Source organism: Labeo rohita, unplaced genomic scaffold (genome assembly GCF_022985175.1).
Source record: "Labeo rohita strain BAU-BD-2019 unplaced genomic scaffold, IGBB_LRoh.1.0 scaffold_320, whole genome shotgun sequence".
Taxonomy (NCBI): Eukaryota; Metazoa; Chordata; class Actinopteri; order Cypriniformes; family Cyprinidae; genus Labeo; species Labeo rohita.
In genome coordinates, this window is record NW_026129238.1 from 1 (window position 1) to 23,525 (window position 23,525).

At 36.5% G+C, this 23,525-nt stretch overlaps 1 pseudogene; it reads right to left on the minus strand.

Moving 5' to 3' along the window:
- Positions 1-1,004: 1,004 nt before the first annotated feature.
- Positions 1,005-23,525, minus strand: part of LOC127160297 (uncharacterized) — a 49,467-nt pseudogene continuing 26,946 nt past the window's right edge.

The window sequence follows — 23,525 nt, forward strand, 5'->3', positions numbered from 1 at the left end:
TCATACAGGCCTTGGTCTGGCAGGGTCTCAGTTTGAGAGGTCGTCTTCTCTCTGTGGCAGTTGTTTAGCCCTTTTGTTTGCTCTCAGCGTGTTGTCTTCAGCTGTTTTTCTTGGTTGATTTAAACTCTTCTTGTGGATAATATGGGTTGTAGGAAGTTTTCTTGTTTTAAATTTGTCAGAACTGAATGTCTGTCTTATTTAAAAACAACAATAAAAGTAAAATAATCAGGAGCTCATATTGCTGCTGCTGCTGCTTCTTCTTCTCTCTCTCTCTCTCTCTCGGTTAGTTTAGTGTTAGTGGCGCCAGTCCAGGTGTTTCCAGTAGTTATTTGTGCTATTTTTCCTTGTTGAGAGTTTGTTGTTGCACATAGATTACACCTGATTATGCATTCTTATTCTTCTCTCTGATGAAATGAATAAAACGGGAGTGTGTCCATCTCACACATGTAGAATCCGTCTCAGCAGTCATCTTAACCATTGAATACCAGCAACAGAAAATAGACAAACTATTTTACACGCGGATTTTTTTCTTTGATTAGTAATGCCTTATGTTACTGCGTTACAGCAAAAAGTAATATACTACTGTAATATTATTACTTTTGTAATGCGTAACTCCCAACACTGGCAATCTTTAGCTCCTTACCCTACCTTAAACATTACCATTACCCTAAACCTAACCTTTACCCAATTATAACCTGATCCCTAAAACCAAGTCTTGACCCTCAGACAGGCCTTTAAAGGCGTCTCAGAAAGTGAAGTAATATCCAAAATATCCTCACTTTACAAAATTGTCCTCACTTCTTAAAACTCAATCTGGACCTCACAAAGATAGCAGTAAAAATACACCTCTAAATATGATACTTAATTAAATTGACTATTACAACATTTAAAAAGCCTTCTGTAAAGAGTTTAATGTAATGATTAGATGTATACTGTGTATTTACATTATAATTTCTGTAATACATATTCATGGTCATTAAAGCTATCTGTCTTGCTCTGTTGATCTCTGTATTTAATATTACATTTAAAGCATCCAGTACAGTATATGGAGCAAATATCCTTAAAAGCTGCATGCAAATATCCATAATATCACTGACATGAAGATACATTTTGCTGTAATCTGCCCTGTTATTTGTTATTTGTAGAGAGCATTTTATTAATGTTGTATTCATATTTCCTCTGGGTGCTGTGAGTTCTTCCTTCCTGCAAAATAATTCAACACAAAAGCATTTACTTAAAGCGCTTTACAATCAATAATGAACATAAAATACATAAAAACAGGACAAATACAATAAACACTTTAGAATACACATCATTCTCCATAAACAATCATAGTATCTGAAGTGAGGAAATACGTATGTCCAAACCAGCATCTAAACAGAATGAACCGCAGAGTAAAAATGATGTAGTCCGTCATGAAGTGAGTAACAGTGTGTTTCCACTACAGCATCAAATCTGCACTCAGTGCCGCTGGCAACACTACATCACCACTGCTTTGGGACGTGTCAAATTGAGGGCAGAGCACTTCTCTCAAAACTATGTTTACACCCTGTTTGCGTTAATCCACCAGTTCAGCAAACACTTGGTAACATACAGTACGTTAAAATCTTTTACTTTTCACAGCAATTGGTTCTCACTCTACATTTTTTGCTAAATATTTGCATAGAGTCAAGGAATGGCCAACATTTTTCACATTCTCATCGCTTTCTCTATGCTGCTCTCAATCTCATAATGCACCGCATGAGTGTTTAAACTCAACTTCCATTAGAATGAACTGAAAACACTCGCTCTGCTGTGTTCACTACATGCCAGTGGAAACAAAATGTAACGTTACAGCAAACAACCCACTTCAAATCACATCTCATATGCCAGTGGTTCTCAAACTTTTTATACCAAGTACCACCTCAGAAAACATTTGGCTCTTCAAGTACCACCATAATGACCAACATTAGCAGTAGCGTACAGTAGCGTAGTCGGCCTAACGATTCAGCTACAGCTCTGCACAGTTCAAAAATGAGGCAGTTTTATTCCTAATAAGAATATTTACTGTTGTCAGCCACTTTAACATTGCAAATACACAGTATGAACATTAACACTGCACAGTGCTTACCAACTGTACATAAAATTGTACATAATGATTAAATTAAATGTGTTGTACTTAAAAGTTGTACTGTACTTTAATGCTAAATAAATAAATAATCTTCACTCAGATAAAAAATAAATAAAAGTGTTTTAGCATTAATTTGTATTTAATTTAGTGATTCCTCTGTGTACCACTAGAGGGAGCCTGAGTACCACACTTTGAGAACCACTGTCATATGCCACAGAACACAAAACCAGTGCAGACTCCTGGACCCCAAACAGAAGGCCGGAGAAGACACTTCAGCAAGCGGTGGAATAGAGTGGAGCACACCATCCCCACATGCCAGTGGGAAACACAAGGAGAATGATATTCCTGCACAACTGGAGGCTGCAGTTCCAGGATCACATTTCTAGGACCCTAAAGTTTTTTGTATTATTTAATTTTTTTTTTTTTTTTTTTATTTATTTATTTATTTATTTATTTATTTTTGTATGTATGTATAAGTGGTTCTTGCTATTTTATAGCACTTGCTATTCAGTTCTGTAAATTCTTATGTTTAAGAAAATATGTAGTTGTTTAACTGTATTGCCTACACTTAATTTTTGTCCTAGCCAACTCGTAACCCTAAACATACCCATTGGTATCACTCTTGAAATATTTAACCTAATTTATTTCAGTATATTCTGGTTTGTAGTTCAGCTTTCTGAATTGAAAGATGTGTGTTTGTGAGACTTCAGTTCATTAGTCACAGTGCAGCGCTTCATGTCTGATGTGTGGCTCTTAAGAAAGTGCAGTAAATGGTTAAACAATTGCACTACAAATGAGTGTGTTTATTATTATGTTAATAAGTGTAAAATATTTTGAATACAAATACCAGTTTACAACATCCAGCAACACAATGAACTGTTTTGCACAGCTAAATAGTCTGAATGGAGATTGCGGACACCACCTCCAACACTTAAGTTCACTCCAGCTCTTACATTAAAAATAGTTTTCATAGATCTAGTCTTTGCATCTGTTTGTTTGGTGTTTGAATCCGGTCTCCTCTAGATGACCCTGTCAAAAAAAAAAAAAATAATAATAATAATAAAAAAATAAGGTCCCAGCAATGCAGTCCTGGACCTGCAGCCTCTGGTTGTGCAGCAACATACTATTGAACGCAAGAGCATAGTTCTGTTAGATTGAAGTCCATTTTATGATTAATGTCTAAAATAGCTGAAGTCCATTGTTGAAAGGGGTAGAAACACACATTTAAACATCAACAACTAAACCAAACAAACACACAGCCCCAGTGTGAGCAGCAGCCAAACACACACACTGTACTCACATCAGAAGAGACATGACAGACTGAGTGACGTTAAAACAGATCACAGTTCCACATCAATGTGAATCATCTCAAAAACTCACCAGCTCTTCTTGCACAGATGATCTGAAGAAGAATCACAGTAGGAGCCGCAAACACTGCAGTCTCAAGAATAATCACAATCACTGCAGGAAAGACGTGTGGACAGATGATAGACACAAATTAAGAAAAACAAAAATTCCTTGAAAAATTCTTGACGAAGCATAGCAGATTCAGCATTAATGAACTGCATGTACAGACGTGTCATACCTCTAAATAATGATCCAGCAGTCCTACTGACTTCAGTTTCTCCTTTAAACATAATGAACATACTGTATAAACATAACATCTTAATAATTTACATCACATAAATGATAGGGTAAACTCACATGCCCATTAAGCACACTTCCATTTTTGAGCTTAGATTTTATATATATATATATATATATATATGTATATATGTATATATGTATATATATATATATATATATATATATGTATGTATGTATATATATATATGTATGTATATATATATATATATATATATATATATATATATATATACATATATACATATATATATATATATATATATATATATATGTATGTTCCAGTATTAACTGTAAAACTAAGAGATTAATGTTTAGATCTTTGCATATAAGAATTAGAAAGATAGTTTTAGCAACATAGCACAGATACAGTTACACAATACAGTTTTCTGACTGACTATGAAACTGTGTGCTACACTAATATATTACTTCACAGGCATTAATGGCTTTTACCTTTAAGTCCATAATAGTATAAATGTGCAGTTTATTGCTGGTCTGTGGTCTTACACTGCTGTTATTATTAAAGACATCATATTATTTTAAGGCTTGAAGGGTGCACTATGAAAATCACACTGCGCCAGTGTGACATCAATATGAAAAAGTATAATTTGATAGATATTGTTAATAATAGTTGTTCATATTCAAAATGAGCTTTGCAAAAATCGTCATGTTCTGATGGATTGTTCCTTTAAATGCAAATGAGCTCTGCTCGCCCCGCCCCTCTCTTCTCTCTGCTGCTCTGAGAGATTGTTTAATTTAACCGCATTTAGTGCATTTAGTCGCAAAACTTGCTAACTAGCACGTTATTAGGAAAGGTGATTTCAGAGATTCATTTAAAAAAAAAAAAAAAAACTTATACACACTTCTGCTGTAAGTGAAGCTGGATCATGAATGATTTGCACAAACATGTACAGATATATGTAGATCGGGAGGTGCATTCCCTTCACAAACAAACATAATCCACTGCATCTTCAGCAGCTCAGATGTCGGGAGTAAATGACGACCACTATGTTCATTATTACATCCAGCAACACAACACCTCAATCGCTCAATCTAAGATATTCTTGTGTAACTTACATCCCTGCTCCGGCATCAAAACAATGGAGGTTACTGGACTGTTACAACTGATTTAGGGCAGGTCTGAGGTAACACGCTCATGTCAGTCAACTATGGTGGGACCGGCCTCTGTATGTAAAAGTGATCTTTGCATCCGATGACCCCTTTAAGGTCTTTCACATTGCACATCTATGAAAATATTTTATAAACAAACTCTAAAAATATTTACTAATGGTTGTCACTTTACATTATTATTTATAAAATTATGAATAACTTATTTTCACAGCTTTAAAATAACAAAATCTGGAATTAACTGGCCATCATACACAACACGACTAAGGATTACACAGTAGCAGACTTTAAATTCTTTCTGATTTCAGCAAACACACAGAAATGTGTACATTGTTGCATGACAAATGAAAACAATACATTTTCTAAAATTGGCTGAAAATATCAAACATATTTGATCTTCTCCAACTGTATGGAATCAAACTTGAAGCAAAAAAAAAAAACAAAAACAAAAAAAAAAACAAAAAAAACAAAAATGGAGTCTGTGACCATCACTCACTATGCAGTTTTCTATGGAATCAATTGCCTTAAATCTGCAGACTGGCCCTGACCTTTGGCAACTAGCATCAACTTCTCCAGACTGTAAATCGGTAGAAAACAGGGGCAAGAATTGTGTAGTGTATTGAATGCCTTGTTGCTTGATTTAAGTGTCCTGTTGTTTAGTTTTTTTTTTGTTTGTTTGTTTGTTTTTTTGTGATTGACTTTGTACCTTCAAATATTTTTTTTTTTCAATTATTCTATAAAAGTTTGTTTAAAATAAACACTACTTAAAAAAAAAAAAAAAAAAAAAAAAAAAAAAAAAAAAAAACATGACGTGAGCTTAAAGGGAACTGAAGTGTGCTTAAAGTGTATAAAAATGTATCTATTATGCACAGCCAGACTTTTTGCATTTAATGATGTAAATATTAATTAAACTGCTTTTGTCATTTAAAGGGGTCCTATTATGCTCTTTTACAAAGTCTTGATTTTGTTTTGGGGTGTACTAGAACATGCTCTCATGCTTGGTGGTACAAAAAACTATTATTTATTACATAATTTACATTATTACAATGCCTTTCTCCCCAGCCTGGCACAAATGGCTCGATTAGTTCTGGGTTTAATGAAGGCCCGCCTCACGAAAAACAAAATGTGTTGTGATTGGTTAGCTGTCCCACTGCATTGTGATTGGCGAGCAGTTTAGACTGAGTTTTTAATATGACTTAATTTGTATTTAACATGACAACAATCGAATATAAACATTGTAAGTTAATAATTATAATGCTTACATTTCTTTAGTTATTCAAAAACAAGAAGACCAGCAAAGAACATCATCACTGATTAACCTAGCCTAACCTAGTGCATGTTTATGCATTTAAAAAAAAAAAAACGCTTGCATTATAAGTGAAGCTAAATAAACTGTGTGATGAATAAATCTCTTACCACACTGCACGCGTCTACGGTGGCTCCGACACGGCCACCGGAGCTGATCGCGCACACTCAATGTTTGTGTTTACATCAGCTGCACCTCTGCATGTGCTTCGATTCCCTGTACTCCACACGTCTCAGCACAGCTCTGACACGGCCACCGGAGTAGATTGCAACGCATCTAATCAATGCTTGTGTTTATACCTGCACCACGGCTCATTGAAGCATGTCAGAAGTGGTTCTCTGCACTGCATTGCTAAAGTTAGGCTACTTCCCCAGTCGTCCCTACCCACCCCCGAACCATTCGAATTTCCATAGGAGGATTTATTTTAATGATATTTAATGATACTGATAATTAGGGAGAGGTCTGGTGATATGGGTAGGTAGGTTTAAGGGCGGGTTAAGGTGTAAGGGATGGATCAACAGTGAAATTATAAATGTAATTACAGAAATTAATTACATATGTAATTACATGCAGGTATTTTTAAAATCTAAGTACAATGTAAATACATATACACAATAAGTGCGTTGTATCAAATAATTAATTTAATTGTAAGTACTTAGTAGTTAAAGGAGAACTCCACTTCCTCAATGCAAATGCAGTTTTAAACGATCCCAGCCGAGAAAGAAGGGTCTTATCTAGCGAAACACTGTTTTACCTTTTTTGTTAAGGGTGTTTAATCTTCTTTGCATGTTCACTTTGCAAACACTGTGTCAGTACTTCTGCAGTGATGTAGGATGATTTTAAAATGATTTTTGAAGTTGAGGGAGAAAATATGATTGGAGTTTTTCGACATACACTAGACGGGTGTTTGAGATTAAAAAGTATTTCAATTGTATTATTTTAATGAAAATAACCGATTTCACTAGATAAGACCCATCTTCCTCGGCTGGGGTCATTTACAACCGTATTTGGGATCGTTTGAAGCCGTATTTAAACTGCATTTTGGAAGCACCAAATCAGTCCATTATATGGAGAAAAATGCAGAAATGTTTTCCTCCAAAAACATAATTTCTTTATGACTGAAGTAAGAAAGACATGAACATCTTGGATGACAAGGGGGTGAGTACACTGTAAAAAACAATTTGTTGAGTCAACTTAAAATAATTTGTAACCTGGCTGCCTTAAAATTTTAAGTTCAGTCAACACAAAAAAAGTTTATTCTTGAAATAACTTGAAATGTTAAATTATACTAAGTGACAACTTAGATATTTGAGTTGAATCAACTTAAAATTTTAAGGAAGCAGGGTAACAAATTATTTTAAGCTGATTCAACAAATTGTGTTGTTGTTGTTTTTTTTTTTTTTTTTTTTTTTTTTTTTTTTTACAGTGTACATTATATGTTAATCTTTGTTTTGGAAGTGGATTTCTCCTTTAAGGCCACTTAATATAAAGTGGGACCAAATATTACAATCATATTTTGATCAGAGACTCTTCTATAACAATTCATGAAATTCATTCATTTTCTCACCTGAACTCTTGACAGTATATGTGACTGAGGTCTTGACTTGATTTCTGTGAGTAACTTCACATCTCCACTCTCTGTTGTCATCTTCATTCAGGAGTGTTGTAGTCAGAGTGATGATACAGTGTCCTGGAGCTGATATCTGATATCTGGAGTCTGATATTGTCAGTTTAACACCAGCCTGATTCACCCAGAACAGCTCAATTCCTTCAGAAGGGATCCAATCATCACAAGAGTCTCCAGTATATGAATACAACTGACAGTAGAGAGTCACAGAGCTGCCTGCACTGATCTCAGTCTGTGAGGATGATGAAGAGACTGAAACACAAAATAACACACAAATCACACAATTTACAATCATCATAGTAAATTAAATAGAGAATTAGCACTTTTTAAATTGACCACTATAATTATAAAAATACCATGGAGAACATGCAGATAAAAATAATCATTAGTTTGTTGTTGTTGTCCATTCATATATTGTTGGCAGATGTAAAGTCCAGAATCGTCTTTTGTGATGTTCTTGATGTTCAGAGAGCAGTCAGACCCCAGACTCAGTCTGTCATGACTCTCAATGTCTTTATTCTCTATCCCTAAACCAATTAGTTCAACTGGTGCAGAATGACTGAATCTGTTATAGATCCATGTAGTTGATGTGCAGTCAGGAAGATCATTATTACAGGGCAGACGGACATTTTCACCAGAACTGATGAACACATGAGCATCATCCACTCCACTGGTACCTGAAACACAAGACCTTTAAGTTACATATTATTTAATGAAACTTTATTGTATGCAGATATAAATTGAACTCTTTAAAGAGCATGTAGAAATGTGTTTACCTGTGAGAAGTGAAGAGAGAATGATCAGTCCCAGCAGACACAAATGACACTTATCAGCCATTTTCTCTTTCTGTCAGTCTTCCTCTTCATTATATGCTCACAACTCTTTCTTTAAATACTATCAGCTCTTCCTGTGGTTGTTCACTTCCTCTGATCTTATTGGCTGAGTGTTTAAATTCTGCTAGTCTTGATATATAGTAACACTGTGTGAGTCAGAATAAAGAAGTGCAGACATTTCTTTTAAATATCACTAATATGTCTTTTTCATTGATGTTTAAATGTAATTTACAATACACTTATTCTGTAATTATCAAGTGCTCCTTCAGATCCTAATTAGTTGGTTCAGGTGTGTTTGATCAGGGTTGGAGCTGAACTCTGCATGAAGGTAGATCTCCAGGAACAAGGCTGAGCACCCCTGCTGTAATAGGAACAGAGCCAATTCTCTCTATACACAAAATGCACATGCTTGCTCTCAAAATAATTTAAATTAAGTTTTGTTTTTGATCTTGGCCAGCGGACAAAAACATGAATGTTCTTTTAATGTGGTGCACTGTCACCCTGTCTACATAAAAGGGTGTTTCTTTTACTGCTGGCTGTAGGAACTCAGTAAGTTTGACCACAGTGGTTTAACCCACTGAAATTAGTTCATCTCTGAACCCAGTTTAGACAGATGGCTGTGAATTCTCACACATTCAGATGTCAGTTCCTCTTCTTTCTTTAACTTTAACTTTTACAACTGAAATTCAGCTTCTTTCTTTCATATCAATGTTTGCTGCAAACCATTTACAAATTAACGGTTAGTCTCATTTGTGGAGTGTATCTAAAGTGTTTATTTATATTTATTTTATTTATTTATTTATTTATTTTTTGGTGCAGATGTGGACGACCCTGTTTTTTTTTTTTTTTGTTTGTTTCCCGTTTTAAGTGTCAGTTAACAGCCTTTCATTTTTAACCAAATGTGCACGCTGCTTTTCTGATTTTCCGTGTCTTTTTCCCGTGTCACGTCAAATGTATCCTTTTTGATTCGTTGTTACTAAAGGTGAAACACGTTAAGAAAAAATGAACGATCAGTCGTGGGACTATTTTGCCATAAATCGCATACTATTAATTTCTGAACTTTACCGTCCGTTAATGGCAATGAAATTAGGCTACTGGTTGATATGTCCCGGGGGTGCGTTTCCCAAAAGCATCGTTAGCCAACTATGGTCGCAAGTTCCGTCGTTACCAACATAGTTCAATGATTTGGTGTTTCCCGAAACCATAGTTCAAACAAACATTCGCAAACAGCGACACAAACTTACGTGGTTGGAACTACTACTCTAGGCCTGTGATTAGAAGCATAGTTCCTTGTTAGTAAGACATATGGGCTCAATAAATTATGCTTTTGGGCACAATAAGCAAGCTAACACGCAGTACAATCTATATATTTCACTCGATCTAAATATAAATGCATTTTAATCTATGTATATTTAAGCTTGATCTGGAAGCGACGTTTTTGTATAGTGCGCATGCGCATAAATGCCTACGGGAACCCCGGAGTATGACGTAAGAGGGAACCCACGAGGAATCAAACATCAAATAAAGCGAAATGACACGTAACAAAAAATAGTAAATTAGTAACCCGGTGCCATGTTTAATATAGCTGCATTTTAGAGATCTTTAATAAGTTAAATAGCATAAATTATTACTCGGTGACGTCATTAACAACGGCCCTACATTGCTGAACTAACGTGATTCAAACGACGGAGATGCGACCGTGTTCGGGAAACAGTCGTGACTAGCTAGTTCGTTTCCACAACAATGCATTGTACTATGAAGGTTAATCAGCGAGCTACGTCGTTGTACGGGAAACGCACCCCCGGTAAAGCCCTGCGCTGCAGCCCGAGCCCGACGGGCCCCGACTTTTTTACGCCCCGGGCTTCGGGCCAATTTTCACGTCATAGTTCAGACGCGGGACGGGCTTCGAGCCTGTTTTAGGCTTCTTATTTTTATATTTTAGACATCCACCAAATATGGTGATGAAGAAAATCCGCTCTCGTGGAAACAACACGAGACTTCACTTTTGCTTTCACTTTCGAGACTGGCTCCGAAGGCGTTTAGTGTAAGGAGAGGCGTTTAGTGTAAGGCGTTTAGAGTAAGGAGATTTTTAAATTATTCATTAATAAACTAGTGTTTTCTGAGTCAGTGTCGCAAGGATGAAGTTGCCGATCCGGACTCGCTATCTCCTCTTTGGATGCGCCTTTAGAGAGAAATGCATCCTTAAAGATTACATAATGAAATAGTTTTTCTTTTCGATTTGCTTAATTTCGTTAAGTTATAATTTAAAGCTTTCTATAGATGTATCATGTCTGTGATGTATGTATTCGCACAGTTTCGGTTCATTTTGGTGAAGCGCTTCTGTCGAGACAGCGAATGTTTGTTTTCTTTATGTTAGAAGCACCATTTGCAACGTTTTGTTGATATTGTTAGTGCACACAAATAAAAGTAGACCCTTTACAGTTTGTATACAATGATGTATTATTCTTACTTTTATCAGAAAAAATGAATATTTAAAATGGTTTCCACTGAAAAAAAATGCAAGTGATGGCGCTGGCGCCTCCATGTTCTGCAAAGCGGCTTTAGCTTCCACACAAATGATTGGATATGCGCCCAATAGCATACATTTATCTAGGTTTAACGTCAAAACCAGCAAATCAGGTGGCCAGGCGTAGCAGGTAGAGCAATTGGCCAGTGCAGAGCAGGGGGTGGAGATGACCAGGAGAGTGTAGTTAGAGCAGGTGGCCAGGGCAGAACTGGGGGAGCAGCAAACCACTATGGCAACACAGGCAGAACAGAAGACCACTGCAGAGAAGCTGGCAATTCGAAAGTCACCACCATAGAGTCAGCGGGGCAAGAGACCACCACGTTGAAGCCGGTTGAGCAGACCACAAAGGCAAAGTAGATCGAGATTCTTTTTTTTTTTTTTTTTTCCCAGGGTTGGAGCTAAACTTCGCAGAGACACCAGCCCTCCAGGATCAACGTTCCCAACCTCTGACTTCACAACTTGCTGTAACCAGGCCCTGTGTGCCATGATGGAGCATAAGACAGGAGATATGTCAGGAGAACATGGCAGAGTAGAGCCAGAGACAATGTTCTGACAATTTGTACTACTCTGTCAGATTTTGCTACTGCCCATTAAAAATCCAAAATAGCATGAATTAAACACTGGGAACACAGAGGACAAGGGATAGCCCACTAAGACCACCAGTCTTGGGATGCAGGACTTTGCACCAACATTCGAGCCACATTAGGTAACAGTCTAGTCTCCCCCCCGAGATGGATCCAGTGGGATCAGGATGGTGTTGGCTGGTGTCCATGGCAGTCCAAGCTTCACAGCCACCAGTGTAAAATCTAGTTTAGTGAACACTTAGTTGGTAAACTAGTGATGTTACATTCTGTGCCGAAGCTTCAGTGAAAGTTTTCAGTAAAGCGCTTGTACCGCTTTGGAGCAATGATGTCATTGATGATGTCTGAAGCCTTGTTACCACCTAAATGGTTCTGAAACTGTTTGAATCTTGCAAATTCACAGTCCTCTGCCCAGTTAAACCCAGCCACTTTCCAGTTTGACTAATAATTTTGCCCCTCCCATCTATTATGAGCAAAGACTTGGTTTACACACATTTAATAGCCCCATTACTTTCAAGCCAGTACCTTTATTACACAGTTGTATTGTGCAATCATTTTATACCACTAAAATGCACATTGTATTCATATAAATAAGTGGTAACATGAATAACTAGGAACACAGGAATACATGACTAATGCACTATTAACATTTAGTAACTACTATTGACTAACAAGAAACTCTGATTGATGAATCAGTAAGTCATAGCACTCAGTTGATCATGGTACTTACTATTAGCTAATCAGTAACTACATTTTTTTTTCATATCTCCCAGAAAACTACTAAGAACTACTGTATACATGTTCATAATTAATGTAAATAATGCAAAATGTATAACTAATTCTAAAGTGAAGATCATGGTAACCCACTAGTAATGATTCAGGTATTAACAAATACTTCAAATACTTAAACAATGGAGGTTTTTGTAAGGTTCTGGATAGTCATACGGTACTTCTGATGTCTTTGGAAACACTTGAGTCGTTACTAGTGGGTTACCATGATATTCACTTTAGAATACGGATCCAAATAATTAGTAATTCCTTTAGAAGGATGTGGTAACACTTGAGTCATTAATTAAGCAAAGCGTTAGTTCTGGCAGGTCACGTGAGTCAAGCTCGCATCAGTTGACTCTCAGCTGATCACATGTACCTATAGGAATACAACACCTATCACGGCATTCCTATATAAACTCTACTCAGTATTATTTGGCAGCTTTGTCGCTTGCTTAGGAGCAAAACCTTCCTTCATCCCCAACTTCTCCTTTTGCCACAGTCAGGACTTGGCTTCTGATATTCCCAAACTGAATCAGATTCCTTTTATCTGAATAATGTCTTACACTTAAATATTATTAAGTACATCAATGATATCTGCTTGTTCTGTTCTGTTTACCCTGGGGGTTTGTTATTGCTGCTCTCCCTGCTCATTCATGACATGCTGCATGGATGGGCAAGGAGTTTTTTGTCCAGAACAGAACCATGCCGTCAAACCAAACTCTATGCTAACTGTCCATTTTGACAACAGTGGTCCTGACAGAACTATCAGTTACTTAAATAACTGGGAGAGTAAGAGCGATTCTTAGCTTTAAGAAATTTGACATCTTGCCTTTATACTTAAGTTTGAAATTAGAAGTAAATCTCATGAATTCTCAGGACTTAAGCCTAAAATGCCATTTTGAGAAGCTTGATACTATTAAATAAGGGCCCAGATCCAGAGTCAAATGTGAATACATTTTCTCTTTGACCGGTGAATTTTTCTGCACTTTTTGAGAATGTTTGCTGCTCCTTCATTTTCTACAAATGACTCTGAGAAACACACAATAATTCCAGTGTATCTGTACTGTAATCTACCTGTGCAAATAGAAATAAACTCTCTAAATCTAAAAAAAAATAAATAAATAAATAATAATAATAATAATAATAATAATAATAATAATAGTGTTTAATATTTAGGCATGGTTTGGTTTTTTGTTTCTGTGTTTGTCATGACAGTGTGTCTTGTGTAAGAATCAACACATAATGCTGACATACTTATTTTTTTGTGTCCAAATTGAACCATTTACAAATATCGTAAAATCCAATGTCTAGTTAGACATTAAAGTCTAATCAGTGTCTAGTATAATGCAATGCCAAAATGGAAAACATAAAAATTAAAAAAAACACCACCAGATGTTAAAAAATGTGTTATTTTAGTGATTTAGACATGTTTATTAGTCAGTACAAATACACAAGAACAATCAGTATTCAGTATGCAAATATCACAATGACAATATGTTGAGCATTTTATCTTTTATCAATGTACATCCTTAAGCCTTCATGTCAACTTTCCTAAAAAAGGCCAAAAATAATCTACAAAACAAAGTTTGAAGGGAGTTTGTGGAGTTGTGTGGTTTGAGGAATTAACTTTACAGGTTCAGAACAAACTGTGAACCTAAATGTTTGAGTATCAGTACAGTGCTGGCAAAAACTGTAATAACTTATTGTTTTAGAAACAGTTTTGGTCATGTAATGTTTCTGCCAGAGAAATTCTGGAGAGTCACACAAAAGTTTCTCCAGGGGGTGCCAGAATCACACAAGCAGACACAATGTCTGTCTGTATAAAGACCTGAACCCTGATTCAGTTTCACTGGAAAGCTTCACCTTAAACAAAGTAAAGATGATGTACTGTCTTGTGATGGAGCAGACTGTAAAACAGACTATATAAGTATTCAGCACATTATTGAGATATTAAAAAAAAATAATAATTATATATTTTTGCATATGGTACATCTCAGAAAACAATGTTAAAACATGATGCAGGTGGAGAAGACAATTATTATTATTTTTTATATATATAAATGAGAAATTTGTCTCTGGTTAATATGTAAATATTAATTAATTGCCTCATCAGTTTAAATGGACCATTACAACATTTAAAAAGTCTGTAAAAAGTTTAATGTAATGATTAGATGTATAACATGCATTTATGTTATTTTGTAATAATCATTTATGGTCATTAAAGCTATTTGTCTTGCTCTGTTGATTTTGTATTTAATATTACATTTAAAGTATTCAGTACAGTATATGGAGCAAATATCCTTAAAAGCTGCATGCAAATATTCATAAAATCATTGAGATGAAGATAAATCTTGCTGTAATTTGTTGTTATTTGTTATTTGTAGAGAGCATATTATTAATGTTGTATTGATATTTCCTCTGGGTGCTGTGAGTTCTTCCTCTCTGCAAAATAATTCAACACAAAAACATTTACTCAAAGCTCAAAGCACTTTAAAATCAACAATAAACATAAAATACATAAAAACAGGATAAATCAATAAAAAATCAGAATACACATCATTCTCCATTAACAATCATGATATCTGAAGTTCACAGAAATACATAAATACACAGAAACGTTATTAATGAGAAACAGAAACATTTTTACCACTTAATGCAGCACCATCTGTTCATGAATAAAGTTCAACATAATATAAGCTACAATACCAATAAAGTGGGGGTACATATGTTTTTAACAGTGTTTTTTGATAAAATGACTCAATATAACAGTGCAACTACACTAAGAAAGCTTTTACTGTTATAAAAACAGATTTGTGAGCATCATTGGTATTGAATTGTTAGAATAAAAACAAAACACACATTGTGCTTGTCATTACAGAATTTGACCAATGAGAATAAGACGTGGCGCAGCACCTGAACTATAGGCTGGTCTCGTTTTGCTCCCACTGTTGTTTGATAGCACATGTGATCGTAAAGCTGCGTTCACACTGGCAATGACTTCTGTCAATGCATGTCGCCAGGGGCTGGTGACAAGGTTGCTAGTGGGTGTTCTCACTACTGGTTGCCTTGACAGCGAATCAGTTTTCTTGCCACTAAATACAAACATTTTGAAGGCAAAAGACTAAATATAATATAAATATAAATAAAATCTGAACATACAAACAAAAACATGAAAAGCAGACCCTACTTTTTTCTATTGCATATGTTTATCACTCCCATTAGTCGCTCTTCATTTACATGAAGTTGAGGGATTCTGAACTTTGTTACATCGCTGGACACGCCCCATCCGGTCGCCAATGGTCAGTCGCTGTCGCTCTTGTCGCTGGAAATCACCAGCTCTTCACTAAAATGAATGGGATCGTGACACTTTGTTGCTGCCTGTTGCTATTAGTGTGAACGGGGTTTAAGGCGGCTGCAGCGCCGATCAACATTGGACAAATGTTCTAACCAGAATGCATTTCTTTTGTCAGGCGGCAGCCGATCTTTGTGAAATCAAACAAACATTTATCATAAAACACTGATACAAACATATAACACCACTTTATTAGTATTTAAATAGTATATGTTTATGTTGAATGAGTCCAGATCCAGATGAGTCCTCTGGAGTCTGTCTTTGCTGCAACATGGGACTTTTGCATTATTGACACACTATTGTCATAATACTGTAAAGTTAATTAATACTGTAAAGTTGCTTTGACACAACCTGTTTTGTTAACATAAATGCTGTATACATAAATGTGATTGATTGGTTGATGTTGAACTGTAGTCTTCACAGCTATTTTACACTTTTCAGAGCTCTGATCTCACTGTTGAGGTTTGGAAACATGTTACTCAGAACAGTTAGTTTGACCACATTAGATCAGAGATCATCTCTGAACCCAGAACAGACTGATGATGAGAGCTTTGTGTGTGGACACACACACACACACACGCTCATGTAAACTATTTTGACTATTACATACTTCCTTTTTTACAAAGATTAACTCTATCCTCAGATCAATGAGGCCTTTGATCAATGAGTTTAAAAAAAAATAAATAAATACAAAACCTGTCCTAATTGAGAAAAATTAGGACATTTTGGAGAAAAGATTGGATCCAATAGTTGGTGATTATATGGTGTAACGAGAGATCTACAAGCTGTTTTTTGTAGGCTGGTGATTTTTCATTCAAACAAAATAAAAGCATTTTTAAAACAAACTTACTGGCTGAACATTAAAGCACACTAGTTCATACAAGAAAACAACATCTGAGAGCAACTTCAAAACACTGATGTGAGAAAGACAGTGTTGATGTACCTTTAGTTACGTGAACCTGAGAGTTTGTGATGTGGACTGTTAGTCCAGATGCTTCATACTGATAAATCATATGACAATCATATTTTAATCAGAGACTCTTCCATAATCAATTCATGAGATTGTTTTCTCACCTGAACTCTTGACAGTATATGTGACTGAGATCTTGACTTGATCTCTGTGAGTAACTTCACATCTCCACTCTCTGTTGTCATCTTCATTCAGGAGTGTTGCAGTCAGAGTGATGATACAGTGTCCTGGAGCTGATATCTGATATCTGGAGTCTGATACTGTCAGTTTAACACCAGCCTGATTCACCCACAACAGCTGAATTCCCTCAGAACGGATCCAATCATCACAAGAGTCTCCAGCAAATGAATACAACTGACAGTAGAGAGTCACAGAGCTGCCTGCACTGATCTCAGTCTGTGAGGATGATGAAGACACTGAAACACAAAATAACACACAAATTACACACTTTTCAATCATCATGGGAGTTTAAGAGAAGAATTTTCACATTTTAAATTGACCACATATTTATAAAACTACCATGAAGAACATGCAGATAAACACGTGCATCGGCTCCTTGTTGTTGTCCATTCACATATTGTCGGCAGCTGTAAGATCCATAATCTTCTTTTATGATGTTCTTGATGTTCAGAGAGCAGTCAGACCCCAGACTCAGTCTCTCATGACTTTCGATGTCTTTCTTCTTTATCCCTAAATCAATCAGTTCAACTGCTGCTGAATGTCTGTAATAGTTCCATGTAGTTGATGTGCAGTCATGAAGATGATTATTACAGGGCAGACGGACATTTTCACCAGAACTGATGAACACATGAGCATCATCCACTCCACTGGTACCTGAAACACAAGAACATTTGAGTGATTATTATGATATATCCATATAAAATGTTAGTTTTTCATATATAAATTTTATATAAACTTCAATATGCAGATATAAATTGAACTCATTGACAGAAGTTTAAAAACTATTTCTTTAAATACTGACTTTCTGTGTTCCTGTGTTCCTGTGTTTGTTCACTTCCTCTGATCTGATTGGCTGAGTGTTTACATTCTGCTAGTGTTTATATATAGTAACACTATACTAGTCATAATGGAGAAGTGTTGCTTCATATTTCTTGTAAATATTCTCTTGAATTAAAGGGGTGAGAATTAGCTTTATTCCCCAAGAGTGTGCAAACACATGAGGAATTTGTTTGTGAATCCTTTGATTAGACCGACAGGACTGCTGATTTGATGGTGCCTTACAACATAAAGAAAAAAGTAATAATAATAAATGACAGACAGATGTTCTAACCAGAATGCATTACTTTTGTCAGGCAGCAGCCGATCTTTGCAGTGCCACATGAAGTCAAACAAGCCTAGTTTCTTCAGAGCGGCTGCAGGAGCTCTGATAACAATCTCACAACCAATTCATATGTTTTTCAAGATGGCTAATTCGTATGTATAGTGCAACACAAATACACAAGTATTTGGTATAATACAGAAAAATTGCATTTAATTAACTTCATCTGTGATAGAGCTCATTCTACATGATTTATAAGCATGTTTCCTCATGGGGACCTAAAAAATGTCCCCACTAAATCAAAATGTATTGGTATTACTATCCTTGTGGGGACATTGGGTCCCCATAACATGATAAATACCAGGCACACACACACACACACACACACACACACACACACACTCATGTAAACTTTTTGTTAACTAAAGTATTATATACTTTCTTTTCCACAAATATGTATTAATTACAGACCAATCTCAAATCTCCCTTTTCTGTCAAAGATATTAGAAAAGGTTGTATCCTCACAATTATCTTCCTTCCTACAGAAATATGATATCTGTAAGGATTTCCAGTCAGGTTTTAGACCATACCATAGTACTGAGACTGCTCTTATTAGAGTAACAAATGATCTACTCTTGTCATCCGATCGTGGTTGTATCTCTCTGTTAGTGCTACTGGATCTTAGTGCTGCGTTCGATACTGTTGACCACAACATTCTCTTGAACAGACTTGAAAACTATGTTGGCATTAGTGGAAGTTCATTGGCATGGTTCAAATCATACTTATCTGACCGCCATCAATTAGTGGCAGTAAATGAAGAGGTATCATATCGATCACAAGTGCAGTATGGAGTACCGCAAGGCTCAGTGCTAGGGCCATTACTTTTTATACTTTACATGCTACCCTTAGGAGATATCATCAGGAAATATGGTGTTAACTTTCACTGTTATGCTGATGACACTCAGCTCTATATTTCCTCGCGGCCCGGCGAAACATACCAATTTGAAAAAACTACCGGATTGTGTAGTTGAGATGAAAAACTGGATGAGTAATTTCTTACTGCTAAATTCTGAAAAAGCAGAGGTGTTAACTATTGGACCTAAAACCTCAGCATGTAATAACCTACAACACTGTCTAATACTTGATGGCTGTTCTGTCAATTCTTTGTCATCAGTTAGGAACCTAGATGTGCTATTTGATGGCAATCTTTCCTTTGAAAACCACATCTTTAGTATTTGCAAAACTGCATTTTTCCATCTCAAAAATATATCTAAACTACGACCTATGCTATCAATGTCAAATGCTGAAACATTAATTCATGTGTTTATGACCTCAAAGTTAGATTATTGTAATGCTTTATTGGGTGGTTGTTCTGCTCGCTTAATAAACAAACTCCAGCTGGTCCAAAATGCAGCAGCTAGAGTTCTTACTAAAACCAAAAAGTATGATCATATTAGCCCAGTTCTGTCAACACTGCACTGACTTTCTATTAAACATTGTATAGATTTTAAAATCTTGCTAATTACTTATAAAGCCCTAAATGATTTAGCTCCTCAGTACCTGAGCGAGCTATTATCACATTATAGTCCCTCACGTTTGCTGCATTCTCAAAACTCTGGCAATTTGATAATACCTAGAATATCAAAATCAACTGTGGGCGGCAGATCATTTTCTTATTTAGCACTCAAACTCTGGAACAATCTACCCAACACCGTTCGGGATGCAGAAACACTCTGTCAGTTTAAATCTAGATTAAAAAACCCATATCTTTAACCTGGCTTACATGTAAGACATCAACATATTTCTATAATTCAAATCCGTTAAAGGATTGTTAGGCTGCACTAATTAGGTCAACCAGAACCAGGAACACTTCCCATAACACCCAATGTACTCAGTGCATCGTCAGAAGAATGGCATCTACGCTAATATTAGTCTGTTTCTTTCTTATTCCAAGTTCACCTTAACCACCAGATCCAGTCTGTATCCAGATCAGATGGTCACTGCAGTCCCCCGGATCCAGTCCGAACCCAGCCCAGACGGTGGATCAGCACCTAGAGACGACCTCTACAGCACTGAATGTCAGCAGAGACCACATCGACTAGATGAGACCCAGAGACACAGTCCCAGTAAAGAGCTCGTCACCTAGACGGCCGTCGGCACAAGACCACAGGAACCAGATGAGTCCTCTGCATCTGGCCAGAGGAGAACTGCCCCCCCGACTGAGCCTGGTTTCTCCCAAGGTTTTTTTCCTCCATTCGGTCACAGATGGAGTTTTGGTTCCTTGCCGCTGTCGCCTCTGGCTTGTTTAGTTGGGGTCCCTTTTTCTTCAAACGATATCGTATACTATTTGAACTGAACTGGGCTAGATGACAACGATGAACTGCCTTTACCGGAAAATTGAGTGCTTATTGTTGCCCTTTTGTATTATTGATGCACTATTTCCTATGTAATACTGTACAACCGCTTTGTCACATTTCTGTATTGTTAAAAGTGGTATATAAATAAAGGTGACTTGACTTGACAAAGATTAAATTTATCCTCAGACCAAATATGCCTATAAACAATGAGTTTAAAAATAAATGTCCTTATTGAGAAATAAATATGTTGGCAAAAAGATTGAATCCAGTATTTGGTGATTATATAAAAATAAGCCATCTATAAAGGCATCATTTTTCGTAGGCTGGTCATTTTTAACTGTGAGCACCAGAAGTGTGACATTCTTCCATTTGAAACAAAATAAACTTTTATTTTATTTTGTTATTGTTATTTTGTTTAAAACACACATACTGGTTAAACAGAGACTCTTCCATAACAATTGATGAGATTGTTTTCTCACCTGAACTCTTGACAGTATATGTGACTGAGGTCTTAACTTGATTTCTGTGAGTAACCTCACATCTCCACTCTCTGTTGTCATCTTCATTCAGGAGTGTTGTAGTCAGAGTGATGATACAGTGTCCTGGAGCTGATATCTGATATCTGGAGTCTGATACTGTCAGTTTAACACCAGCCTGATTCACCCAGAACAGCTGAATTCCCTCAGAACGGATCCAATCATCACAAGAGACTCCAGGATATGAATACAACTGACAGTAGAGAGTCACAGAGCTGCCTGCACTGATCTCAGTCTGTGAGGATGATGAAGAGACTGAAACACAAAATAACACACAAATCACACACTCTTCAGTTATCATGAGAGTTTAAATGAACAATTTGCCCTTTTTAAATTGACCACATAATTTAAAAATTACCATGAAGAACATGCAGATAAACACGTGCATCAGTTCCTTGTTTTTGTCTATTCACATATTGTCGGCAGATGTAAAGTCCATAATCTTCTTTTATGATGTTCTTGATGTTCAGAGAGCAGTCAGACCCCAGACTCAGTCTCTCATGTCTCTCTGTGTCTTTCTTCTTTATCCCTAAAGTAATTAGTTCAACTGCTGCTGAATGTCTGTTATTATAGTTCCATGTAGTTGATTTACAGACATGAAGATGATTATTACAGGGCAGACGGACATTTTCACCAGAACTGATGAACACATGAGCATCATCCACTCCACTGGTACCTGAAACACAAGAACATTGTAATGATCATTATGATATATCCATATGAAAAGTTTGTTTTTCATATACAAATTTTATATAAACTTTTGTATGAATTCAAAAATATAGGGACGAGGTGAGGGTTTAGCCTAACTTTAGTGATGCAGCGTGGAGAGACACTTCTGAGCATGGCGGGTTTAAACACAAGCAGATGGCCGTGTCAAAGCTGTAATTTGCTGCAGACGTGTGCAGTGTGTGGTAAGAGATTTATTCATCATACAGTGTAAATAGAGTCTTATAATGATAATTTTCTGTAGCTGCTTTTTGAAAAACTAAGGAAATATATTATATTTAAAATAAATTTGCATGACAAAAATCATGTATTGGCAATATCACAGGCTGGCAATAGGACCCAACACTACTGTAGCATCAGCTATACCTTAATATATCCTGAAATATAATGGAGCAGACGAAACACGTTAAGGGGCGTGGCAGTACTGAAACATGTCTAAGCTGTTCACCAATCACAGTGCAATGGCACAGCTAACCAATCACAACACATTTGGTTTTTCAGAAGGCGGGCCTTCATCAAACACAGAACTAATCGAGCCATTTGTGCCAGGCTGGGGAGAAAGGTATCGTAATAATGTAAATTATGTGAAACCACCAAGCATGAGAGCATGTTCTAGTACACCCCCAAAACAAAACCAAAAAATACAAGAGGGTTGTGATTAGTAAAAACTTCAACAGGTTGTGAACTTGAACCAACATAAACTTCGAAGTGTTGCAAAGCTAACAAGAGAGCGAGGGCTTCTTTCTCAATTGTACTGTAGTTACACTGACAGCGATTGAATTTCTTAGAAAAGAAACACAAGGGGTGATCGATTCCATTTTTATCTCCTTGTAACAGTACAGCACCTGCACCAGTACCACTAGCGTCAACCTCAAGTTTAAAAGCTTTTGAAAAGTCAGGAGTAGTCAATGTCACGCTGTAAGACAGAAGTTACAGTAGGCACGTCTGAGAAGAGTGATGAAAATTTTTGAATTAACTGTACCAACTCATTTCGAGACAATTCAGATAAGTGGGAGAGTTTTGAACTTAACGTAGCAAGGGTTTCTGAATTCTGTAAGCAATCACTGGATATGGCAGCACTGCCCAAACGAAGATCATCCACACATGAAGAATCAGCAGACGAAACAACTTCCACAGGAACTGCTACAGAGGGGCAAGTGGCTGGAGAAGATCTAGAATTTTCAGAGTCTGAACAGGAAACGTATGACTTCAACATGTTAATGTGGCAAACATGGGACTTTCTGTGCCTTTCAGAAGTTCGTATAACATAGTCTATTTCTCCTGTACTTCATACAGGCCTGCAAACTTTGCTTGCAGAGAGGAACCTGGCAAAGGCAATAATACAATCACTTTATCACCAACCTCAAAATAACTTTTAACAGACTTTTTTTTGATAATTATCCTTCATTTTGGACTGTGAAGAGAGCAAAGACTGCCAAGCTAGGTTCCAAGCAGAATGCAACCTTTCACAAAATAAACTAACAGGATCTAGCACATGGGTTGGGGACTTAGAAGAGGGGACCTCAGCAAGGAGATGCTATTGAAGCAATTTTAAAGGACCACGAAGGGAGTGTCCGAAGACTAATTCAGCTGGACTGAATCCCAAAGACTCCTGCACTGTGTTACAAACTGCAAACAACAAAAGTGGTAACTGCTCATCCCAATCCTTCTGATGCTCTACACAATAAGTACGAAACATGGTCTTTAGGGTTTGGTGGAATCTTTCGATCACACCTTGAGATTGAGGTCTATAGGCACTGGATACCGTATGTGTAATG